A 7633-nucleotide genomic window follows, 5' to 3' on the forward strand; every position below is an offset into this window, starting at 1 on the left:
AGATGAGAGAGGGGTGGAATGGAACGCTCTGTTGATTTTCTACATTTGAGGCCTTATACTCCTATACTCTCTCCATGATAAATATAAATAAAATAAAAGGATCAGAGAAAAGAAAGCACATTTGTTTTGAACTTTGTTTATGCTACAATACAGATAAGGAGAAAGACAATAGACAATGGGTGCAGGAGTAGGTCATTCGGCCCTTCGAGCCAGCACCGCCATTCAATGTGATCATGGCTGATCATCCTCAATCAGTACCCCGTTCCTGCCTTCTCCCCATATTCCCTGACTCCACTATCATTAAGAGCCCTAACCATAGGGGGCGCCGTCCTGTTGGGTATGGCTGCCCTGCCTGCAGCTGTCCGTCTTTTCACTTGTTTTTATTTTTAGTATGTTAAAATAGTGTTGTTTTTTATGTGGGGGGTGGGAACTGCTTCCCCCTCTTTTAATCAGGTTACCCCGACCACACACCCGTTAGTTAAAATTCCCTGCTTTATTATGGATCATAATTTCTATGAATTACAGTATATACAACTATATAGGCTCACACAAAATGTGAATGCCAGTCTTCACAAAATATATGCAAACATTTTCTTAGATTTCAGGAAATTCCTGGCCGCCCCTCCGTTGGCTGCCGGGCCCCCATTTGGACACCGGGCCCGGGTATGATGTATTCCCTGCACCCCCCTCTTGTAGGCCCTGGCTATGATCATGAATAGTGATGAAAAAATCTGCAGGTGATTGTGCCTCCATTCTTCTTTATCTTTCATGGTGGTAGAGGGGGCACTTTGGATAGAAAATAGGTGTAGGAGTGGGTACTTCGAGCCAGCACCACCATTCAATATGATCATGGCTGATCATCCAAAATCAGTACCCCGTTCCTGCTTTCTCCCCATATCCCTTGATTCCATTAGCCCTAAGACCTATATCTAACTCTCTATTGAAAGCATGCATTGAATTGCCATCCACTGCCCTTTGTGGCAGAAAATTCTACAGATTCACAACTCAGCTCAGTCCTAAATGGCCTACCCCTTATTCTTAAACTGTGCCCCCTGGTTCTGGACTCCTCCAACATTGGAAACATCTTTCCTGCGTCTAGCCTGTCTAATTTCTTAAGGATTGTATATGTTTCTATAAGATGTCCTCTCAACCTTCTAAATTTCAGTGAATATAAGCCCAGTTGACCCATTCTTTCATCATGTCAGTCCCGCCATCCTGGGAATTAACCTGGTGAACCTACGCTGCACTTCCTCAATATCAAGAATGTTGCTGCAACTAAAGCATGTGCACTGCACATTGTAGATGATGCACACTATCGTCACAATGCATCAATGGTGGAACGAATGAATGTTTAGGACGGTGGTGGACACGTTATCCAATAATACACAGGCGTTTCCATGATCTTGTTTGGCTTCCTTAGTGTTGGAGCTGTATCAACTCAACAAATTACATTTATTCTATCAGACTCATGACATTTGAGTTGTATGTCAAGCGGCACTTTGATTCTCTATCCTACTCTCACTCCATGGCATCCTGCACTGTTACAATAAGGCCCAGCACAGGGTTGAGGTTCAACATATCTAGACATGATTCAGCCATGGCATTTTAGGCCATGTCTCCGCCAGGCTCTGTTGTAGCCTTTCAGACACAATAATGAATTATCCAACTTCAGGTAACTCACTTTTTCTCTTTGTATCAGAGTTGGTCCTTTCCATGTCTTTTTTGAAGTAACTTCCACCTTCTCAAAAAAATGAGTTAAGATTGCCAAGGTATGAAGGTTACATGATGTATTTCATCTGTTCAATTTCCTCTTTTATGCAGTTTGAAAAAGCAGTTCATGTACTCAGTGCCACAGCCTAATTGATATTAAAGCCTGAAGATGTGGAGGAAATTGTAGACACTCTCCATAATCATTCAAGAAATATTAGCAATCTCCATAAAGAATATATTAGCAATTTCTTCAAAGAGTTATGTAGCTATGGATAATTTACCATTTTCATTGACTTCCTTAAAAACTATCATTGGATGTCACCATGATAAATATGAAGGACATGCATCTTGTTTTAGTCTGAGAAAATACATATTTTAAGAAGCTATTTTTAGCCTGCATCTATATTTTAACAAACATTGCAAGTATGTATTTGGCTTTCCCATAGATGGTATCTAACATGATACCCAATTACATAGATTTTATTACTGATAAAGATATGTCTGGAAGCTTGCCGTTTTCTGAATGTTTGATCGAGATCTTTGATTGAGAAAATTAAACTTCCAGAGCATAATGTTGTTATGAAAATTAAACTTCCAGAGATGTGTTCAGACCAGTTGTTTAGTATATTACAGGTTTATATTTAATTCCCAGTCTCTTATTTAATCTCATGAAAAAGCTGGATCATGGTATTCCCATATTTTATTTATATTGTTTTTGATGGATATATGTTTGTTTTTTATTTGGTTAAAACTTGAATATAATACAATTTATTAAAAAAATAAGGATAGATCTTGTGAAAGAAAAATAAGTTTTGGTGGTCAAAATTAGTAACTACCCTGCTTACCTTTACACTTTCCTGAGCACATTATCAGGCATCAAATATTTTATTTGGTTAGCAGTGAAGACTTTCCCAAGGAAAAATGAGTCACTGAGGATTCTGACATTCACGTCTTTCCACATCATTGGAGATCACAATCTCAAGGATGATCCTTACCTTCATGAGATTAAACCAATACAAAGCATAATATCCATGCAATTAATTTAATAATAAGCAAATAACTCTACAGACTCACAGACTTAGTTCATCTGTATTATTTTCATGTGGTGAATGGTAGGGGCCTAGAATTCATTGACTGAAAACAGTGAGAGGAGGAAATGGTCAATGCATTAAAAAAGTTCCTGAATGATTCTTCATGCACTATATCCAACAGGTTGCACAACAAGAGCTGAGAAACAGGACTGGGATGGCAGGCATAAACATGGTAGGCTGTTAATTCCTACGATTCCAAAGGACAATTAAATATGTTTCTAAGCTTTTTGAGTCCATGCGTGTAAACTGTCCAAGAAGAGAGGAATTGAAAACTTAGCTCCACACTACCTCCTCAGCACAGCAGATAATATACCAGGATTCCTTAAAAATTGGCTCAGTCCAGACATCTGAGGTACCATAAGAAGAAACTGTACTTTATGCAGTTAATGTTGAAAGAATCTGGTTTTCTCTCCACATCATTTGCAGCTTAATGCAACGTCCACAACAGAGATGTGCTTTTATCACATCATGTACCTGTAATATAGACATAATACAAAATATATGCAGATCTCCTTTCAGTCTTCCCTTTTACCGAGCCTGGTGAATCTTCCCTGATAGCCGTATCCTTACTAAACTGATGTGGCTCAAAAGCTATAAATGTCAAAGTACTTAGCTGGAGCAGAGACTTGCAGCAAAGAGTGGAACCATAGCTTACACTGTAAATTGAATGGATCATGAAATGTTGGCATGTACAGAATTTATGGATGTGATGTTTTGGAATTAGGAATTCATTGACAAGGGGAAGAAAGTGCTTATTTTGCCTTGTAGTGGTTTGTGTAAGGTTTGTAACAGAATGTACTTTCAATTTGTTCAATATTTAATAGCTTTGCATGATATACAATAAAAATCTTAAAACATGAAAAGTTAATTGCCAATGACTAAATATCCTCGAGGATGAGAGGATGCTCAGAAATAATGGACAAATACTTAAAATACTGGTAAAAATTGTGAGATTTCCCAGGGCTATCCATTCAGCTGGATCAACTGAGTGTCAGACCCTGTGATGTTACAATACATTGGGCTTGCGATATTAAATTGCTTTGTGGGGTTCTTTGTTTTTGGATGAAAATGTAATAACTTTTATTGTACTTTAAATAAAAATAAGCTTATATAACTTTATTTAGACCATCATTAAATAACTAAGTTTGGAGATGTCAGGGTGATGTGTCAGTACGAAGAGTGTGGGAATTCATGGACAATGATGGCTCAACCCTAGATCCCCAGAGATCCAAGAAATATTTTCACATGGTACACAAAAATGCTGGAGAAACTCAGCGGGTGCAGCAGCATCTATGGAGCGAAGGAAGTAGGCAACGTTTCCGGCCGAAACCCTTCTTCAGACTGATGGGGGGTGGCGGGGAGAAGAAAGAAAAAAAGAGGAGGAGCCCGAGGGCTGAGGGATGGGAGGAGACAGCCCAAGGGCTGAGGAAGGGGAGGAGACAGCAAGGGCTAACAAAATTGGGAGAATTCAATGTTCATGCCCGCACGATAACTTCTTTGACATGAATAGAACAAAACCCATGTTCACCTTAGCAAGATTCTGAATCTTTCATCAACTGTCTTTCAGCAGTAAACAGACTAAAAGATGACTCAGTTACAAAACTCAGCTGTTGTATGTTATCCTGTTTTAACATGTTGATTCTTGACAGGTCAGCTTATGTGTAGAGGTAGTTTAGAACAATCTAGTTGATTTATTTCTCCTTTATCCTCAGGAAGTTGGTTGGTCACCATAATGCTCATGCTGTTTAAGAAGGAACTGCAGTTGCTGGAAAATCGAAGGTAGACAAAAATGCTGGAGAAACTCAGCGGGTGAGGCAGCATCTATGGAGTGAAGGAAATAGGCAACGTTTCGGGTCGAAACCCTTCTTCAGATGCTCATGCTGTTGGGTGGTTGCAGTGGAAGTACTGGCTATGTGTGCTATCATATGCTGATGTGCTGATGAAGCTTGCATTTTTTTTCTGCAGCAGCATTATAATGTTGAAGATGTCTGGCATCTTTGTTGCTTTCTTTCTCCTTGGCAGACCACATCACTCTTGGTTTTTTTCTAGTGAGGATGCACTAACTTTTGATATTAATTGGCTTAAAGATGCCAATGTCTTTCAAAAGGAGTCTTTTGTTTTACACCATTTCCACACCAGACGCGCATTCTCAGCACTAATCTAAAATATTAAGATTCCAGTTATGGTTAGGTGTGCCTTCTTTTCAAACTTGAAAGCATATGGATGTTATTGCTTTGTCCACTGACTATTTTTCAACTTCTCAATGTGGCCCCTTCTGGAATATGCAGTCCAGGGTTACTGTACGGTTCAAATTGATTTGTTCAGTGAGTGGACACTGTTCTAATTAATGTTTAATTCTTTATTTGCAGGTGGAAGAAACTGATTTATGATTTTCTTAATTGATTAGCAACATTGTAATCTGTAAGCCTACGTAGTGCATCCTTCATTGTATGCTCAATCTGGTCAATTTCACTGCTTGTGCTGTTCTCATTGTATGGATAAAGCTAGGTGCCCTTAAATGAATTAGTTGTAATTCGTGTGAAAAGTATAGAGCCAAAGTATCAATACACTTCCATGGGGTAGACCATATTGCTCTGGTAAATCTTCTCTGCCTCTACACCCTTTTTATAATATGGTGACCGGACCATACACGTTACTCGAAATGTGATTTAACCAATGTACAATAAAAATTTTGCATTGTTCCTTCCAGAAATAAATCTTTTTTTTATTTCCAAAAATTAACTTTATAAAAATAAAAACAAGAACAGTGCAAAAACTCTTCTGACATTCTCAGCGTCTGTATATTAATTAGTGTCATACTTAGCAGTGTTTACAACAGTCCATAAACCAGGCACCCTGGCTAATCTTGTGGCCCCTAGGGTGATATTCCTTCCAATATTTGATGGCTATCCCACTGGACTCCCGCAGTGGAAAGACCCTAGATGGCGGACCTCCCCAAAGAGCTTTGGGATTGCTTGCAGTGTTTCAGCACATCTCTTAGCATGTACTCCTACAGTTTAGAATGGACAAGTTGGCAACATTTCCTGATGGACATCTCACTCTGCTGGGAGGCCACCAAGTTTCGGGCAGACCAAAGAGCATCTTTCACTGAGCTCAAATGCCCAATTTGCAATTTAATAATTTGACTAATTTGTGTGCCACTTTCAATCTTTGAACTCTGAGATCCTCTACTCCACCTAGACATATCCATTTCAAGTAATAAATTACCTTTCTGTTCTTCCTACTTCAACGCTTATGTGCTGAACTGCCAATTATTCCATCTATTGGTAGTTGTTTATGCCTGCTGTCTTCTTCTTCTTCTTGCATATGGCGTGCACAGCCTAAAGTTGTAGGACAACTTGTTCTATTTGATCTTATTTGATTGTGCACACCAGGTTGATTGCATTTGTCGAAACAGGGCAGACCACGTGAAGGTTGCAATCCCCCACCCCAATGCCTGCTGTGAGTTGTTGGAATCATCATATTTGACCATCCCTTGAAATTTGGCTTTATATGTAAATTTAGATTTAGTTTTTGATTCCAGTGCCTAAATCAGATCACAACCCACTTTCTTCAACTGTGAATAGACATGTTTCACTAATGTTCTATATTCTGATCAGCTATAAATCTATTCTCCTGACTCTGCTTTTTCTGACATTAGTCACTTGTCCTTAAGGGGTACCATATAGAAGACCTTTTGAAAACCTAAATAAATTACATCTAATGTGTAATCGCTGTCCATATTCTCTGCTTCCAACTCAAAAAACTCAATAACAGTGGCAAACAGTATTTTCCACTATGATATCCAGGCTTTCCTGATTTATTTTTCATTTCTAAATATTCTTTATTGTCTCCATTAATATGGTTTCCTTTATGTTCCTGGCACCCATGTTAAGCTGACCAGGGTATAATTCCCTGAACTTCTTGTACTGCCTTTTTAAATATAGGTAATTTGTTAACTAACTGCCAGCCCATAGATACTACAGGTTTTTAATGAATTATTAAGTACGTGTAGTAATGCCTCTGATATCTCTTCACTAGAGTATTTTAAAATGTGCAAAGGAATCCATTGGATTAGTTTTATTCCCTTTGATATTTATATTGATCAACTACTTAATCTATATTGTGTACAGGCCACCTAACAGTAGTAGTGAAGTTGGAGATGGTATCAAACAGGAAATTAGAAATGCATGCGACAAAGGCAAAACAGTTATAATGGGTGACTTCAATCTACATATAGATTGGGTGAATCAAATTGGCAGGGGTGCTGAGGAAGAGTATTTCTTGGAATGTATGCGGGATAGTTATCTAAATCAACATGTAGAGGAACCAACGAGAGAGCAGGCTATTTTAGACTGGGTATTGAGGAAGGGTTAGTTAGCAGTCTTGTTGTACGTGCCCCCTTGGGCAAGAGTGACCATAATATGGTTGAGTTCTTCATTAGGATGGAGAGTGACATTGTTAATTCAGAAACAATGGCTCTGAACTTAAAGAAAGGTAACTTTGAGGGTATGAGACGTGAATTGGCCAAGATTGACTGGCAATTAATTCTAAAAGGGTTGACGGTGGATATGCAATGGAAGACATTTAAAGACTGCATGGATGAACTACAAAAATTGTTCATCCCTGTTTGGCAAAAGAATAAATCAGGGAAGGTAGTGCATCCGTGGATAACAAGGGAAATCAGGGATAGTATCAAAGCGAAGGATGATGCGTACAAATTAGCCAGAAAAAGCAGCATACCGAAGGACTGGGAGAAATTCAGAGACCAGCAGAGGAGGACAAAGGGCTTAATTAGGAAAGGAAAAATAGATTATGAAAGAAAACTGGCA

This window comes from Amblyraja radiata, chromosome 1 (assembly GCF_010909765.2).
Source record: "Amblyraja radiata isolate CabotCenter1 chromosome 1, sAmbRad1.1.pri, whole genome shotgun sequence".
Lineage (NCBI taxonomy): Eukaryota > Metazoa > Chordata > Chondrichthyes > Rajiformes > Rajidae > Amblyraja > Amblyraja radiata.